This window comes from Balaenoptera borealis, assembly GCF_965194805.1.
Source record: "Balaenoptera borealis genome assembly, chromosome: 10".
NCBI lineage: Eukaryota > Metazoa > Chordata > Mammalia > Artiodactyla > Balaenopteridae > Balaenoptera > Balaenoptera borealis.
Window position 1 is genome coordinate 115979472 of NC_138874.1, and position 17766 is coordinate 115997237.

The 17766-nt window shown below is 53.9% G+C and overlaps 1 long non-coding RNA gene across 1 annotated transcript in view; it reads left to right on the forward strand.

Moving 5' to 3' along the window:
• LOC309635772 overlaps window positions 1-17766 on the forward strand; it is a 236778-nt gene that overhangs the window by 187982 nt on the left and 31030 nt on the right. Inside the window, exon 2 of the long non-coding RNA XR_014249006.1 lies at window positions 3925-4075. This is a non-coding gene — a long non-coding RNA (uncharacterized lncRNA). The remainder of the gene's footprint in view (window positions 1-3924; window positions 4076-17766) is intronic.

Here is a 17766-nt window from a genome sequence, read left to right on the forward strand (position 1 = left end):
GGGCGTCCTCGTAGGATTCGCCCTCCAAACTGGTTCGGGCTGTGGACCGCACCCGACACACGCGATCCTGGGGCTGCGAACACACACAACCGGTCCACTCTGTGGGGCACCGGGACCAATGGGCGTGTGGTCCCAGAGCGTCACCCCTGAGGGGGTCCCCCGGCACCCCAACCTGCCTCTGCACTGCCCCACAGGGCTCAGGAGCCCAGAACTGGGTAGCCCTTGCTCAAGGCCACGTGCGTGCTGGGTCTGGGCTCCGGCCTCCTGGAGATCTGCTTCAAAATGTGTGTGGGAGTCTCCCCGAGAAGGGAGCTGGGGCAGCTCTGCCGGGAGCCGGCGGGGGGACCACGGACACCGCGGAGCCATTCGGCCCTCTGTGCGTGTTCCCAGGAAGCTTGGACGCAGGCCAGTCCCCAACGGGCTGGGACGGGGGCCCGGCTGGGCTGCAGGGGCCCCGGGTCTTGGGGCACAGCCTGTGGGAGCTTGCAGGCCGTAGGGAGGAGCTGGGGTGTCAGTGCCAGGGATGCTGGTCGGGGGATACCAGCCCGGCCATAGGGGGGTCTGTTTACATGTTCAGGACTGGGGTGGGGACGGCGCCGGGGCAGAGAACTCGGGCCTGCCGTGGCCTTCCAGGCTGGAGACAGGCAGGGACGTGGGACAGCCTGAAATGAGCCGGGAGCTCGGGGGGCGCCTGGAGGGCTGAGGCCGGGCTCTCACGCCCTTTGAGAGAGCAGCTGCAGGCCAGTTTGAGGGAAGAGGCTCGGACTCCAAACCTGGGGGACTGCTGGGGACCTTCTTTCCCTCCCACGGGTCCCCAGGGCGCCCCCTTGGCAGGACAACCTGGGGAAGGGGGGCGTGAGCGCCCTGCCCCTGGTCGCTGGAGGGGGGCCCAGGCCTGTGGAGCTGCCCTGGCTGAGGGCCCTCCACTCCTCGCTCACCCCCGTGTGGGGAGCTGCCTGGACAGCCCCTGGAGGGAAATCCAGCCATTTCTGGTAAACCCTTGGAGAGGTTTCCTGCTGCTTTCGAAAATGGGAACTTAGCCAAAAGGAAAATGAAAATGGAATGGCTTAAAACTTAAGCACATCACTTGCTGCCTGTGGGAATTCCCCCGGAAAAGTGGGACACCTGACATGCCATCCTCCCCCTCTGTAGAAGCTTCCCATCTCAGGGTGGGGTCAGAGGTCACAGGGTCGGGTCAGGGAGGAAGCATGTGGGGCGCTGATTCCCTCTGTTCCCAGGTCGTGACTCTCCAGCTGTTGGCAACCCGCCCCCCTCAGTTCATCCTCGGCAGGTGTGCTGCGTGCACGGGGGGGTGTGTGTGACATGTCCCCTTTGAGCTGTCCCAGCGTCACCCAGTTCATCCACTCTCTACAGGGGTGCTCCCACCTGTAAGAGGGATGGACCCCGGGAGCCCGTGGGAAGGACATCTGGGTGTCTGTCCCCTGCTCTGAGGTGGGCTGGCAACCAAGGGGGCTGTCAGAGTGGGGAGGGGCCTGTGGGCGTGAGAACCTAGGCTTCTTCCTGGAAACTGAGGCACGCTGTTCCGGATGCTGAATGCCAGACTTGTGGTGAGTTTATTGTTTATAAAGGTCATTTGATAAGATTGACCTAAAATGTCAAAATGAAAAGTTTAAAAATCCAGATTTTTAAAATAATTTTTTTCTTAATAGTTGCTATTCAGTAATACAAATCACAATTTGTATTTTGTGTTTTGGATATCTTACTGTTTTGAGAAAATTGTTAAAATATGTACAGTCATTTTACTTTTTTGAAAATTCATATTTAATTTTTGATAAAATTCATTTTCTTACATTCTGAATGTCATCGAATTTTATTTTTAGTTCTATAATATTCCTGTCAAAAGTACATAGTTCTAAAAACTCTTTAAGTAACGTAAGAATTAGAAATTTTGCAGAAATGAAAGCAAACAACACTGTTTTATGGACTTTGTTTATGGGATTCATATGTCCCTATTTTATTATTCACTCGACCTCACCAGGCAACCAACAGAACTGTCAGCCACACGTAACGGGGACCAATTCAGTCACCTTTGCTATTTTGCCACCTTTCAGTAATATACAAACCACACATTTACACGTATTTTTCAGTGCTGTCATATGAGGTACACTTGTCAAGGTAGGAAGATGGACATATTACAGTATAATTTGATAGGTTGATTTTTAACTTCCACATAAATACTTAGAATATGCTTTGTAGCCTCTAACTGTCCTGGCAGACCTGCTCCGTGGCCGTCCTTGGGCTAATTATTGTCCTGACCCTTAACCTCCCCCCAAAATCAGGGAGGCCTGCAGGATGGTGACCGTGAACTTGGGTCCTCACCACACGGGGTCTGCCAGAGCGTCCGGCACACAGCAAGGCCCTCATACATGTGTGGGACTAGGCGGTGGCCTTTGGGATCCTCCTATACTTTGCTCGTTCCTCCCCAAGAAGCACTGGCCACAGTTACAGCAGGCGGCCACGCCAGCGCGCGCGCACGTGCACTGTGTGTGCGCAGATGGTCCCACGTGTCCCAGGAATTTACCCGGCTTTGGAGCTGACAGTGTTAAGTCTGATTAAGGGCCTGCACCCTGAGCACCGGGCAGGTGTTCTCCTCCCCAGGTGACTGACTCTGAGGAGGCAGCGCGGAAGTGGCCACATTTGCATCACGAAGCCGGGCTGGGTAGTGACAGCCGCCCAGCCACCAGGAGGAGAAGCTGAGACCGAGAAAAGGGGGTTCCCGGGATTCAAAACGGGACCTCAGAACGGCAAGCCGGTCTTCGGAGACTCATTGTCCTTGGTCAAAAATAGCAAAGCCATCTGAGATGATCCCAACCCCCAGCGGAGGAGCGGGGCCAGACTGCCCACGGGGGCAGCAGCGGCCTTGTTGACTGGGTAACAGACACCGTTAGAAGCACTTTATCATCACTCCTCCTCCCTGGCCTTCCCTCCTGCCTCACTCCCCCCTCCTTTCCACACGTGGCTAGTGGAGGCCTGGAGCCTTCCACAGGGAACCACGGCACAGAGGGGGCAGGAGTGGGCTCAGCAAAGCACTGGCACCAAAGCCCGCGGGTCTGTGGGAGGTTCTGCGGACCCTGGTCCCCTGGATGCATCTGCAGTCTCCGGGGCTGGGAGCCAGGGTCTATCCTGGTTGGAGGGTCTCTGAGTAGAAAGAATGCTCGGAGCAGCCCTGTGGGCTCCTCCCGGGCCTGGCAGAGAGTCTGGCCGTGGCCTCCACGTTCAGCCCCTGGAGTAGATGTGGACAGTCAGGCCAGTGGTGCTCTGGGTGCAGCTGGACCGCACGAGCCTGATAAGGAAACCTCTGCCAGTTACAGAAGGGTGGCCTGGCCTGAGAACCTAGGGGTTCGTGGGGAACTTAACGGCGCCTTCCTCTGCCCTTTCGCTCCCCCTCCTTCTCTCCACCTCTGTGCCCAGGGGCCTGGTTGCTGGGCCTCACTGCCCTTCTCCCAGTGGGTCAGCGGCAGCACGAGGAGGTGGGGTGCCATCTGTGATGATTGCAGAGTCCCAGCGTGGGGGTGGGCAGGCCGGGCCGAGAGGTGCAGCCCCTCCACACCTACCTGGAGGCACCAGTCGGCACCCCGGCCTCCGCTCCCTTCGCCAATGGGCCCCGGGGGCCGGCATCTGGCTCCGCCTTTCCATTACTTCTGTCTGTGTTTGCGCCATCTCTTGGGTAACTGAGCTTACCCATGAATTAATGATGGAATTTGTATTTGTGCATTGTAAATGTTGTAACTTTAGAACCAGTTGCATAAAATATGAGAGATGTATTTATAACGGAGCTTGTGTATTACCATAAGAGTTTCATCGGGAGAAATAGGTTTAAGCATTATCATCATGAAAAAAGTATTTCATTTCTCCTTATTTACAGTGCACAGTTCATTGGTTTTTTTTTTTTTTTTTTTAAAGGGAGAAATAAAACGAGTCCACGCTGAAAATGCAGAATGAATTCAGATCCGTTTACCTCTCGAGACATATTGTGGACAAAAAGAAAAACAAAGCTGGTGAACTGTGGGACGACATCTCTGAAGAATCCCAGCATCACTTGAGCCGGTGCAAAGTAAGTAAGTAAGGAGCGAAATGTTGTCATGTTTATTTATAGCTCAAGGGGTCAAGTCATACATTTGAAAACTGTTCTTTTGGGTTTTGTGAAGCTGATTGATAAAGTGTGTAGGATGGAAACTGCTTTACCCGCAGGTCGGCGCTCTGACCTCTGAGGGCTCCGCTCCAGAGCCGGAGGCCTGGCCCGTGCACTCCACGCAGACCTGCCCCCATTCAGCCACGGCCACTGGCCCAGGCCTATCGTAGAAACAGGGACTCCTGCCAAAATGAGCAAGTGCTGAGAAGAGAGAAGGCAGAGCCGGCTGTGACCGAGGCCCCTGCCTGACATGCCTGCTCCCTGATTCAGTCACCTCCTGTGACATGAGGCCCTTCCCCTGCCACACGCAGCGCACGTGTTGCTTCCAAAGGGTAATGAAAAAGTAGCACACACCGAGTGAGGAGGAGAAGCTGAGACCGAGAAAAGGGGGTTCCCAGGATTCAAAACAGGGATTCTCCTCCTTCCTTCTCTTTTACCTGTTTCCCCAGAAGCCAATAGACGTAAGGTCCCGCAAAGCTTAGTGATTCGGCCTTCGTGGAGCTGTTTTCTAGCAATTCTGCCCGTGCGGCAGTGGCTCTGTCGTGACCGTCAGCTCTTCCCTGGTGATATCGAGCACCCTCTGAAAAGATACAGGCGTGGACAAGCACACACCCGTGGTCCTTTGAAATATTCCAGGCTGCCGTCTGGTCTCTGTACTCGGCTCGCTTTTTCCTGCTCCATTCAAACCATCCTTATGCCGTGGCTGGGCGAGAAACGTTTAGCGGGAAGGTTATAGTCATAACGTCACGTTTTATGTCCCTCTGCATAATTCCTTTGGCAAAGAAAACCAAGGCCCTTTCATTTTATTATACCTAAATGCATTTTCGTAACAGCTTATTTTCTTGAGCATCTTAATAATTCTTGCAATGGTGCTGGCTCCTTCCGTGATGACGGTAGAAACTGCAGCAGAGGGAATACGGGCAACGCCATCTTTCTTTTTTTTCTATTTTGGCTGATATCACAGAGTCCACAGTTCTGAAAGGAAGAGAGCAAACGCTTTGCAGCTTGGGATCCATCAAAGCGATTGTAAACATCAGCGGGGAACTGGCTCATTGAGGCTTTGGGAGCCCACGTTGGGGGGAGGAAAGGAAGCTGGGCATGGACGAGGGTCCCACATCCCCTAACTGGAGCCTCTTTGCAGCTTGTTTTCTGCTCGAGGCTCAGCGTGATTTGGTGTGAATGAAAATAAGCCTTATTCAAGGGCAAAACCTCCCTAAGTTAGGGGCACGGCCCTCCAGTAGCTCGCCCGGTGGCCTGACACTCCTCCCCGACCGTGAGGGGGATGGGCCTGGGCTGCTCTGTGCTCGGATATGGACACGTCTCTGCTGGTCAGACCCCTGCCCAGGACTCGGCCTGACACCCCCACTGCCCCAGCCCTGTTCAGCCCTGCACAAACTCTCGCTGATGACCCCTCCATCCTGGGGCCACCACCAACAGGCCAAACCCAGCAGCTCTGGCTGGGGACTGCCTGGTAGGCTTGGCACAGCGGGGCCCTGGGGCACTGCCAGCCTCCACTCTCCAGAGCTCCCTGTGGCGCCCCTCGCACTCCCCAGCGTGCTGGCCCCTGGCACTGCAGACTGAGGCGAGGCCTGCTTCTACCTGGGACCCACTGAGAATTTAGGGCTCTTCCAGGCGTGCCACCAGCCTCCAGGCCTTCCAGAACAGTCCCTGCCCTGGGCAGCGGCACCTGCACTGTCCTTTCTGTCGGTCTGGGGCCTCCTCTTCCCATGTCCAGTGCCTGGTCTCTCAAAGGGCAGACTCACCGTGGCTGAGGGGTGCTCAAAGCAGGGGCTCCAGAAAGACTGGGAAGACACTGTGGAATAATTGGCTGTTTGATCTTTCGGGAAAAAATGTATCCAAACCTTCTCTGGGGGCAAGATCAGAGCCCCCATCTTAGAGTTTAGTGCGTCTTTAAATTGCATCTGGGGCAGGGGCCGAGTATTGTGAATACTCCCAGAGCTGAGGGCTTCTCAAAGTAATCATCTGACCCTAAACTTACCGCAAGTGTGGATTTGCACATCTGCAGTTCGCTGCACTTCCTAAGAGAAACCCCTGACAGCGTGGCCACCCGAGGCCATCTGGCCACCACTCGGAGAGCGAGTTTATCAGCGAGTGCCAGGACGCAAGGCACCTGCTCTTGACGTGTACCTTGGAACGTCAAAGCCCGCCCAGGTCTCCAGGGCAGGAGATGAGCGGCTCTGGTGAGAGAGCCCAGAGCCAGGGTGGGATCTGGCCCCTGGCCCCTGGATGCCCCAGTAGCTACCGTCCCAAGGGCATGAGTGGACACCCAGGCTCTGCCCCGAAGCACCTGCTCATCGTGGGATTTTCCTTCCTGGCTGTGACCTGGGAGGCTCCCACCTCCCCAGATGTCCCTGTAATTAAAGTGGCCTGCACCCCACCACATGGGCAGCGTCTGGATGCCCTAGCTTCCCATGGCTGCTGTAACAGAGCATCACAAACTGAGGGGCTGAAAGCAACAGAAGGTTATTGTCTCATAGTTTTAGAGGCCAGGAGTCCTAAATCAATGTCTGCAGGGCTGTTCTCCCTCTGAGGCTCTAGGGGAGGGTCCTTCCTGCCTCTTCCAGCTCCTGTGATGGCCAGAATCCTGGACACTCCTTATCTCGCAGCTGCACCCCTCCTATTCCTGCGTCCGTGCCATGGCCTTTCCCTGTGGGTGTGTCTCTTCTCTTCTTACAAGCACACCAGCCATTGGCCTAAGGGGCCAGGCTAATCCAGTACGACCTCATCTTAACTGATTACATCTGCAAAGGCTCTGTTTCCAAAGGTCACCATCTGGGGGTTCGGTGGACGTGAAATGGGGGACACTAGTCATCTCAGTACACTGGGTGATGTCATCTACAAACTGGCACTTGCCATCTGCCTCTACAAGGATCAAATCATGAGCCGCAGCAGCTGCTGACCTTCAACACCCCCTGAAAGGAGCTCAGGGTGGAGATCAGGAATGAGGCGCTTTGTGCTCTGGGAGAAACTGGCAGAACAGGCCGTCAGATGGTTCAGATATTTTCAGGAGCAGATTTTATGAGCCCAATTCTTGCATCTCGTCATATCTAGAGAAGCACTAAAATCCTTCATCGTGACGTCTGCTCCTCGTGACCAGCAGTAACCTTCACGAGACTAGCAGAAACCTCTGCAAAAAATACATTCTCGATTGCATGTACTCCCCCTTCACTAAAATCACATCTATACTGACCTCCCACCCTACCTCTTGGGAGCAGTTCCTCAGAGCTCTCTGAGATGCTGTCTCCCGGGCTATAGTCCTCATTTTGCCCCAGATAAAAGTTACTCGCAACTCTCACGTTGTGCATTTTTTTTAAGTCGACAGTGACAAGAGCAAGGCCAGAGGGTTTACTTGTGACTGGCTTTGACCTCCACTCTCCTACAAGAGGCTACACACATGGCTTTGTACTGATGTTCCCACACTGGTGGCCGTCTCCCAAGTTCTCATCAGCCTCTGGATTAATGTCGTGCGTGGCTGGAAGCAGATAGGGGACATTCTGCTCCAACAGTAAAGCAGCTGTCATAGGATTTCTAACTCAGTGGGAACCACATTCAAGCACGACCTGTCCTGCTACACGACTCGCTGTAGGAATGGGGGACTCTGGTACTTTTCCATCCAACTCGAAAGTCGCAGTCCCTCTTTTATGGGGGCCCTGAAGGCTCCCTCCAATGTGTGTCTGCTGGACGATTGTTCCGCTTGCCTGTCACGTCAGAGCTGTGTCTCAGCATCAGCTGGCCATGGTCAGGAGCAGAATGTGTACCCGGAATTCAGGGAAGGAACCAGGAATGCGGCAGCTTTGGCAGGACTGATTTTGCGCTGACTTGCATCTTCTTTTTCTAAACATTTTCCCTAAGTGGTAACATCTCGTGCTCGGCTCAGTCAACTCAGAGCAAATTGATCTTGAGTCGGGAGCTGTGGAAACGGGTTACCCGCAGAAATGGTTGACCCTAAATCACGGTCTATGAGGTCGCTCTTGCCACGCAGTTGGAGGGGGGTCTCTCTAAGACATCAGCCTTGAGGGCGACAGGTGTCCCCAGCCTGCATGACACTGGAAAGGGCGGTAGAGGCGGCTCTGTGCCAGCTGACTTGGGGCCAGGCCCGTGGGGCTCAGGGCTGTGTGTTCCCAGGCGCCACCCCACACTCCCTGTCCGGACAGAGCAGAAGCAAAGCTGGACCCAGACTCAGGGTCAACCCTGGAGATGTCAGCTCAGAGCCCCAGGGGAATGTGGGGTGATGCCCAGGGCTGGTGAAGGGTCCATCGGGGGAGGAAGGAGGGGCCCGGTGGGCATGGGGAGAAGGGCAGGGATGGGCCGTGAGCGGTCCCGACGGCCAGCAGGCCTCCCTGTGCTGCCTCTGTGGGGCGCGTCCTGGACACAACATACGTGAGCAGGAAGCCCACACGCCCCAGGGCTCAGAGCCAGCACCAGGCGGGGACTTGGTTCCTTCTCGGGAGAAATCTCTCCAGAGTGGGGATGAGAGGAACACATCGGGGTGTCTCCCTTCTGGACAGTATCCCGGCCACAGAACCTGCCACGATGGAGCCGTCAGGGAGGCGGTTGACCTTGTTAAGTCATCAGACCAGCTGGAGGAAGGGGAACTCTGAGAGCAACAGCGGATCCTCAGAGGGAGGCCCAGCAGCCAAGGTGAGACTGGCGTCACCCCCAGGGTGGCAGGATCTGCGTGGCAGGGTCTTTGCCTGGAGCTGGCCCTCAGTGCGACCATCCAGGAAGACCGTCCAGGAGGCCCCTACATCCTGGGCCGCTGGGCCACGCTTCGCAGGGAAGTGGGCAAGCGTGAGGACGGGCCAGCCTCCTCCTGGGGCCTCCATTCCTGGGGCTGGTGCACAGCCAGACACAGAAACGCAGCTTCTCTCTAAGCGAACTTCACAGACAATGGCAGTGGACTCACCGGAGAGTGAAATGCAGATTCCCAGGCCTGCCTGGCCCCAAACGTCTCAGAGGGCCTCTAAGCCTGTATTTGTGAGCAGCCCCTGGGGACAGGGGTGCCGGGTTGGGCTGGTAGTTATGCCTGCTCTTGCTCGCAGGGTCCATCTTTGGGGGGTCCTACTGCAGAGCAGCTCTCTGGGGCACGGCTGCCACACTGACGCTGTGGTGGATGGTGGGCTTTCCGAGGTGGATGGTGGGCTTCCCATGGGCTGAGATGGTTTGGCCCGCCGTGATCCAGCACCCAGAACAGCGCCAGTCATGCGAGTAGGATTCAGCGAATATTTGCTCAAGGTATGAGTGAGTCTTTAGGAATGTGCTGCATTTATACTTTTAATTTTGGCAGGAGGGTTGATTCTGCTTTGAAATCTTTGACAAATAACCATTTGTCGCGCCTAACTCCCTCCCAAGGCAGCCCTTCCCTGACTGCGTGTTCCACGTGGTGTCTTTAGTTCCCCCCCCAGGCTCTGGCCACCGCTGGGAACTTGGACCCTCACTCCTTCTCCTCCGAAGTCTCCATAACTTGACAATGTCAGACATGGCCCCGTGCGAGCAAAGCAGTGCTTGTTGGCGGGGTGTGTGGACTCTAGAGCAGAAACAGAAACCCGCTCCCCCAGAGGGCGGACACAAAGACCAGCATGTCACACCATAGCGGCTGGCAGGTGCTTTCCCGACAATTAGATTTCTTAAAGGATCTACAAGGTCATGACATCACCGACATTAAAAGAAAGGTCACCAGGGATGCCTGAGAGGCACCGGGGCCAGGCGTGCGGGAAGCAGAGGGTCCCCCGATTAGCTGAGGGGACTCGAGGAAGGGTAGTGAAGAGATGCTGTGAAAAGGGAAGCTCAGACAAAGGGTGGGATTCTGGTGCCGGGACAGCGTGGCCGCACCGCCCGAGCTGGGCCGGGAGCTGGAGGGGAGCGTGAGATGGGGAGGGTGCAGCCAGCTGGAGGAGGAAGCCGGGGGAGCGGCACCCTGAACCCCTCCCGTCCCCGTCTCACACCCCCTGCTGCCCTTGCCCCTTTGGCGGAATCCAGCTGGGGGTCAGAGGGCACCTACGGGGCACAGGGCAGGGTGGACTGAGTGGGTAAAGGAAAACAAACCTCACAAGGATTTACTTTCACCCATCTTGTTTTGTGCCACTCTTTTAGAAGACCGAGTCTCTCCTGTCATTCTCTGAGTGTGTAAAAACCCGTCCAGGTGATCTTTCTAGAATAGACTCAGAAATGTCTATTTCTCCTACTCAAACCTGTTCTTTTTGAGATTCAGTATCTTCATCCCAGGGGGCGTCGATTCCTTTCAAAGCCACAGAAGCAGGGCTCGGGGACCTCGGGCCATCCATTAGTGGGCCTACAGAGGTTTTTTTTTTCCAGACAATAAGTTGCACATTAAACTTCTATGATGAGATATCTTCAAGTGAAACCCAGCTCACTTTGGCCACAGCAGTATCCTGGCCTTGGCTTCATCCCATTTCATATCGCTACACAATTGTAGGCTGATTGCAGATTGCCGGTACTGTTAATGCCAAATTCCAGCCATCAGTAGAAAAAGACTCGCCTGTCAGCTTTCTCTTGCCTGGAGGTAGAGAGACAGCAAGAAAGAGAGTGAGGGGGCGAGAGCCATCCACCTCTGTCCCCAGGTGCTGCCGAATGCGGTTCCAGGTCCTCTTGCAAATTAAAAATCTCTGTGCCCGGTGACTCTAGGTTTCAAGCATTCAAAGTGGATTTTCCCAGCAGGAATATAAGACACAACTGCCTGATGTGTTTATACTCCACGGGAGGCTCGAGCTTAGCGTACTTAGGAATTGGGACATTCAAGGAACCCACCTTTTTTAGCCTGGAACGTCCTACACCGATCTGGTGATGGGTGGGCAGCTGGACCGGGTGTGGGGATGTCCGTGAGTGAGCACGCTGGCCAGGGGGTGACAGATCTTTTTGTATTCACTGCCAATATCCCGAACTTCACATTAGAGGTGCAGACCAGACTGAGGACTTCTGAGGTCCTTGTGAATCCCAGCACCTGTGGAGGTGGATGTCGCTTGTAATCAGAGTCTCTGCACAGCTGTGGTTACCTTCATAGAAAGAAGGTGTTGATATTTCCAACCCCGAACCAAGTCTTGCATCTTTTCAGTGTTCAACAGAAGGATGGTGGGTATCTGTAAGATGTTATCTTTGGTGGAGGTATCTAGATAGCTCTTTCCCCCAAGTCTGCAGTCAAGGACAGTGTATCGACGATGGTGTATCAGTGTTTTCAGGCCACCATGACAAAGTACCACAACCTGGATTAGTTCTTTCACAGTTCTGGAGGCCAGAAGTTCAAAAATCAAGGTGTCGGCAGATTAGTTCCTTCTGGAGGCTCAGAGGGAGACTCTGTTCCAGGCTTCTCTCCCAGCTTCTGGTGGTTTCCAGTAATCTTTGATGACCGCTGGCCTGTAGATACAGCCCTCCAGTCGCCACCTCCATCATCACGTGGCCTCTGTGTCCAGACTTTCCTCTTCGTACAGGAGGCCAATCGTTCTACTGGGACCGCCCAAAGCCCATGTGACCGCACCTTGGGACCTAACTTAACACATCTGCAAAGACCCTGTTTCCAAATAAGGGCACATTCACAGGCACAGGAGATTAGGGCTCAAACACATCTTTTGGGGGGACATAATTCAACCCAGTGCAATGGTTTAGGCTCAGAACCTGGACCCTGAGATATGGATCAAGCTAGTGAACTGTTAAATGTCTGGTTATTAACTGTGATTCTGGCCTTGGGTGTGAGAACACCAGGCCAGGAATGGTTCCTTTTTGGCCTCAGGTGGGCCTCAGAACCCCTGGGAAGAGGGTGTGAGCATCTGTTGTCGAATCCAGGGATACAGTTGTTATGAGATGCCATCGCCCTGGGCACCATCCATCCTAGAAATACACACAGGCAAAGGTCACAGTCGTGGAAGATTTAAAATTGATGGGGCCCTTTTTTCAAGTGTCCACCCACATTTCCTTTAGTTCTGTTTTCCCCCTTGAGTGTAGAACACAGGAAGAATGTGTATTTGTCAGAGAAGGCAGGATTTGTCAGCGTTCTCCAGAGAAACAGAACCAGTGGCATATATAGAGTAGGAGGTTTTTTAAAGGAATGGCTGTGTGATGTTGGGGGTAGGCACGTCTGAAATCTGCAGGGCAGGCTGGAAACTCAGGCAGGATGTGATGCTGCGCTTTTGAGGCGGATTTCTTCTTCTTCAGGAAACCTCAGTTTTTGTTGTTAAGGCTTCATGGATGCGGCGAAGCCCACCTACATTCTCAAGGGTAATCACCTTTCCTTAAAGTCGAATGATTATCAGTGTTAACCGCCTACAAAATCCCTGCACAGCAGCACTTAGATTCGTGTTTGGTGACATAATCGGGCACCGTAGTTACAGACACATAAAGCTGATCATCGCAAGGGCTGACCTGGTGTTAACTATGTTGGCAGGCACGGTGCGGGCAGAGCAGGAAAGGAAGCCACGAGAAAGTGTCTGGGGCTGCAGACCCAGAGACCCCCCTTGCCCGGGCTCCAGGTCTGCACTCAGACGCCAAAACACAGCCGCGTGCGTGACCCCCTTGGTGAGGATGGCCCATTGGGCCTGTCCCCGGGGAACAACCAGGGGATCTGGGCGAGGGCCAGTGGGGCCTTGGGGTCTCTCCAGGTGTCTGCACAGCGTGGTGGCTGTGCGGTCCTAGGAAGGGGGCGGATCAGCATCTGGTTGGAGACAGAGCACTTCCGCGGAAAGGACCAGCCGAGTCCTTGCTCCTTTGTTTGCCAGGCCTGGTGACCTGGCCTGGGTCACTCTTTCCAAAAAAGGTTTTCTCATCAGTAGAATGGGAATATCACAACAATCCCTAAATAGGCTCTTGTGTATAAAGATGAGTACCACAGGGTTTGCAACATTCACCCTAAGGAACGTTGCAAAGGAGACAGGGGTTAACTGACACTGCGGTCCAGCCCGACGTGTCCTCAGGGCAGCAAGGACGGAGACTGCCCACTGCCCGCCTGCACGAGGCTCCCGGGGGAGGGGGCTCTCAGGGGCCTGTCTCTGCCCGTGAGGAGAAGACCAGGGGCCCTGGGCCCACGCGGACCTGAACCTGTGCATGGTGGTGGGGTGACGGGAGATGAGGGTGCATTCTGTGCTATTTTTGACGTGGGGTGAGACGGAGAAAAAGGCCACCGTGGCCCAGGAACCTGATCGGTCACCAGGTGAGCAGAAAGGTGGAGCAGGGCACTCTGGGTGGGTCCTGCCCACGTGAGACGCCTTCCCCAGAGACCCCTAGTTCCTCCCGAACCTCGCCCACTTGCCGCCTGGTCTTCACACACGGCCCCAAACCCAACCATCCTCTGTGGTCTGAACACCTGCCTCCTCCTACCTGGCCCCCCTGCCCGCCCCCGCCCGCCCATTCTCCACGCTGCCCCGGGGCTCCCGTGGACTTGCTCGCTGGACTGCCTGCCACCAGCTTGGAGTCCTGCGATGGCTTCCGCTGCCCTGAAGATGGAGGGAAGCCCCACACCCCCTGCACCCCCCTGCCCAGCTCGCTCACCAGGGGACAGCCCCTCTGACGTGGGGTGGTCACTTCCTGTCCCGTGCGCCTCCTCCCTTCCCGGTCAGCCCTCCCCTGCAGTTAGAGGACCTCTCCTGTCGTGGGCTGGCTAGGACACCATCCCCTCGTCCCTGTGGCCCCCTGCGGGCAGGGGCACGTATCCCCAATCCCTGGTGCCTAGGGCAGCAGGGGCCTTGGCCCTGAAGCCGGGGAGGAGAGAGTGGGGACAGACACGTCTGCTGGAGAACTTTGATCCAAGCAGAGCGGTGACTCACGATGAAATATCACTGGTCACGGCAGAAGCACCAGGAGGCCCGGCAAAATCGGTTAGAATCATGAATTAATTTATTGATGTTTCTGAATAAGTGGATTGTTGGCAAATGTCAAGCACAGGCTGGTGAGCACAGAGAAAATCTAAAGCCTATTCCTATTTGGGCGTTTGGACACAAGCGTGTCGGAACGTCCAGCATCGGGGGTCCGTCTGTGAGGCCGAGAGGACGGCAGGAGAAGGGACAGCTGCTGACACGCTGTGACCTGGCACGTCCCTCCTGCTCCGCACACAGGGCTTGTCTGGATGCCCTCGCTGTGGAGACAGCCCGACTGCTCGCACGGCACTTCCTCCGCCCTGCCCTGCGCTCTGGAAGCATGACCACCAGGGCTCTTCTGTCCAGCTGGGGAGCCTTCCGCAGCCGCGGCTGCCCTCCTCCTCGCCTCCCTCTCCGGGAGCCCGGCCGCCCACCCCCCGCCCAGGCTCCATCCTCCGGCAGCCCCTCCTGCGGCTGCAGCTCACCTGGTTTCTGCTAACTGCCCCCTCCTCGGCCATGCTTGATCACGCGCTCCTGCCTTCAAATGTTCGCAGGTCCTAGCGGAGATAAAAGGACATTCCTTTAGTGGGATTGCTGGATCATATGATAATTCTATTTTTAGTTTTATAAGGAACCTCCATACCGTTCTCCATAGTGCCTGTATCAATTTACATTCCCACCCACAGTGCAAGAGGGTTCCCTTTTCTCCACACCCTCTTCAGCATTTGTTGTTTGTAGATTTTTTGATGATGGCCATTCTGACCTGTGTGAGGTGATACCTCATTGTAGTTTTGATTTGCATTTCTCTAATGATTAGTGATGTTGAGCATCCTTTCATGTGTTTGTTGGCAATCTGTATATCTTCTTCGGAGAAATGTCTATTTAGGTCTTCTGCCCATTTTTGGATTGGGTTGTTTGTTTTTTTGATATTGAGCTGCATGAGTTGCTTGTATGTTTTGGAGCATATACCCTGAGAAAACCATAATTCAAAAAGAGTCATGTACCAAAATGTTCATTGCAGCTCTACTTACAATAGCCAGGACATGGAAGCAACCTAAGTATCCATCAACAGGTGAATGGATAAAGAAGATGTGGCACATATATACAATGGGATATTACTCAGCCATAAAAAGAAATGAAACTGAGTTATTTGTAGTGAGGTGGATGAACCTAGAGTCTGTCATACAGAGTGAAGTAAGTCAGAAAGAGAAAAACAAATACCGTATGCTAACACATATTTATGGAATCTAAAAAAAAAAAAAAAGAAAGAAAAAACAAATGGTCAGAAGAACCTAGGGGCAAGGCAGTAATAAAGATGCAGACCTACTAGAGAATGGACTTGAGGATACGGGGAGGGGGAAGGGTAAGCTGGGACAAAGTGAGAGAGTGGCATGGACATATATACACTACCAAATGTAAAATAGATAGCTAGTGGGAAGCAGCCACATAGCACAGGGAGATCAGCTTGGTGCTTTGTGACCACCTAGAGGGGTGGGATAGGGAGGGTGGGAGGGAGACGCAAGAGGGAGGAGATATGGGGATATATGTATATGTATAACTGATTCACTTTGTTATAAAGCAGAAACTAACACACCATTGTAAAGCAATTATACTCCAGTAAAGATGTTAAAAAAAAAAAAAAGGACATTCCTTGACCCAAGAAGATGCCTCCCTTCCTGGGGGTTTGACCCCTGCCTTCAGGAGGGATGTGGGTACAGGAGGGGACGCCAGTCAGGCAGCAAAGGTTCCCTGGACAATCCCGGAGGGGCCACCATCAAAGCGACTGCACCCCTGGAGCCAGGAGGAGGGGTGCAGCCACCTGTGGCTCACCCACGCTCATCCCTTCCTCAAAAGGCTCTTGGTTCCTGGGCCTCATTCCACCCCTAACAGACGCACGAGAAGCCATTCATTCTCCAAAAACCAGTTTACAAATGTTCCCCGACTTTTCCCATTAGATTTCAAAACCTTCTTCTGTCAGCCTCCGAAGAAAGGATCATTTCTTATTAATTATCAGGGGACAGAAGGAAAGGACAGGTGAGCCTGGAGTTCTTTAAAAAGCGAAAAGGCTGAATTGAAAAGCGAAAAGGCTGTGTATTTTCTGCCTAGGCTTCATCTCAGTTTGCAGAATGAGAAATAATGAAATCAATTTCATCTAGATTAGCTGAGGCACGTGCCCGGCAGTGTCTCAATTCATTCTGGTTTCAGAGAAAGCAGGGGTTTTGCTGTGTTCCTATTCTCTGGCGTACATATTCCCCTCTGCAAGAATATGCCGTGATCTTCCTAAGATTCCAACAAACCACTGAATCTCTCATGACACACAAGTCTTGTCCTGTTTCCTACGCCACGATCTGAACACGACAATTACACACAGAAATGCAATCCCTGAGTTGGTTTCTAAATTCACCTTTTGGTTCTCAAGCATCCAACTAATTTTATTCTAATTCTGTGGATGGTTGGAGTTTTGCTGAGCTGCCAGCCTCAGCAGTTCTGTTCATCCTGACTTTGACTCCTGTTTGTATCTCTGGCTCCTGCGGGCACTGGCAGGGAAGAGAGATTTGCAAAAACAAGCCCCTGCCTATTCAGAAAAGGATGTTGGGCTAATTTCACAGGTACAAGTGCGGAAGGCAGGAGCTGCAATTCTGCGGGAAATGTGCCTTATTTGTGATCCCTCCATGTCACTCTGAGGTCAGAGAGCATTGGTTCACCGTTGGGCCCAAGGTCCAAGGAACCCATGTCTCCTCCAGAGACAGCCAGGGCCACCACCCTCCCGTGGTGACTTTCAGGTCTGGGGTCCATCTGGTTGTGCCTACATTTTTGTTTCCTCCCTTAGGAAATCCCAGGTCATGCTTCATTGATAGGAGTCCAAAGTGGGTCACCCACTCTATTTATTTGTGCTGTGTTTCGAGATGAAAGGGAAAGGTGAAGTCTGATTATATTTTCAGGCCATTTGGGGGGTCCTGAGCGTCACAGTAGGCTACCTCAGACCATCTCATTTGACCACTGAAGGCCCCTCTGATTGTCAGGATATTTACTTAGTTGCAAATTCTCCCATGCTGGGCTCATGGCTGGTGTGGGTTACTTTGTGTTTCCTCAGAAAGACAGGTTCACATCCTAACCCCTGATACCTGTCAATGTGACCTTGTTTTAAAATAGGCTTTTTGCAGTTCAAAGTTGTTATCAAGTTAAGATGAGGTCACCCTGGAGTAGGATGGGCTCTAATCCAATGGCTGGTGAATTTATAAGGAGAGAGATTAGAAAACAGACACCCAGAGAAGAAGGCCAAGTGAAGATGGAGGCGGAGGCTGGGGTGATGCAGCCACAAGCCAAGGATGCCAGGAGCCTCCAGGAGCTGGAAGAATCAAGAAAGGCTCCTCCTCCAACACCTGCAAAGAGAGAATGGACCTATAGACTCATGGATTTCAGACTTCCAGCCTCCGGAACTATGAGAGGTTGAGTTTCTGTGGTTTTAAGCTGCCCAGCTTGCGGCGCTTGTTACAGCAGTGCCGAGGCACAGATAAAACTGTCCAGCTCTGTTTCCACCTGACAGGGATGGATTCTGAACAGCCTAAATCCTCTGATCGGCCACTATGCTCTTCCAAACATCAGGGTCTTGGGCAGGAACCCGGAGGAAGCCCCTCCCTCCTACCAGGGGTCCAGTGTGGGACTTGTCCACACTCTGCCCTCAGGAAGCCCACCCAGAAAAGTGGATGAACACGGGGCCACGGGGGTTTTCCAGCTTCCTCATGGCAGCGCCCACCCAAAGCCTGCGGGGGTCCCGGCAGTGTGTTTACA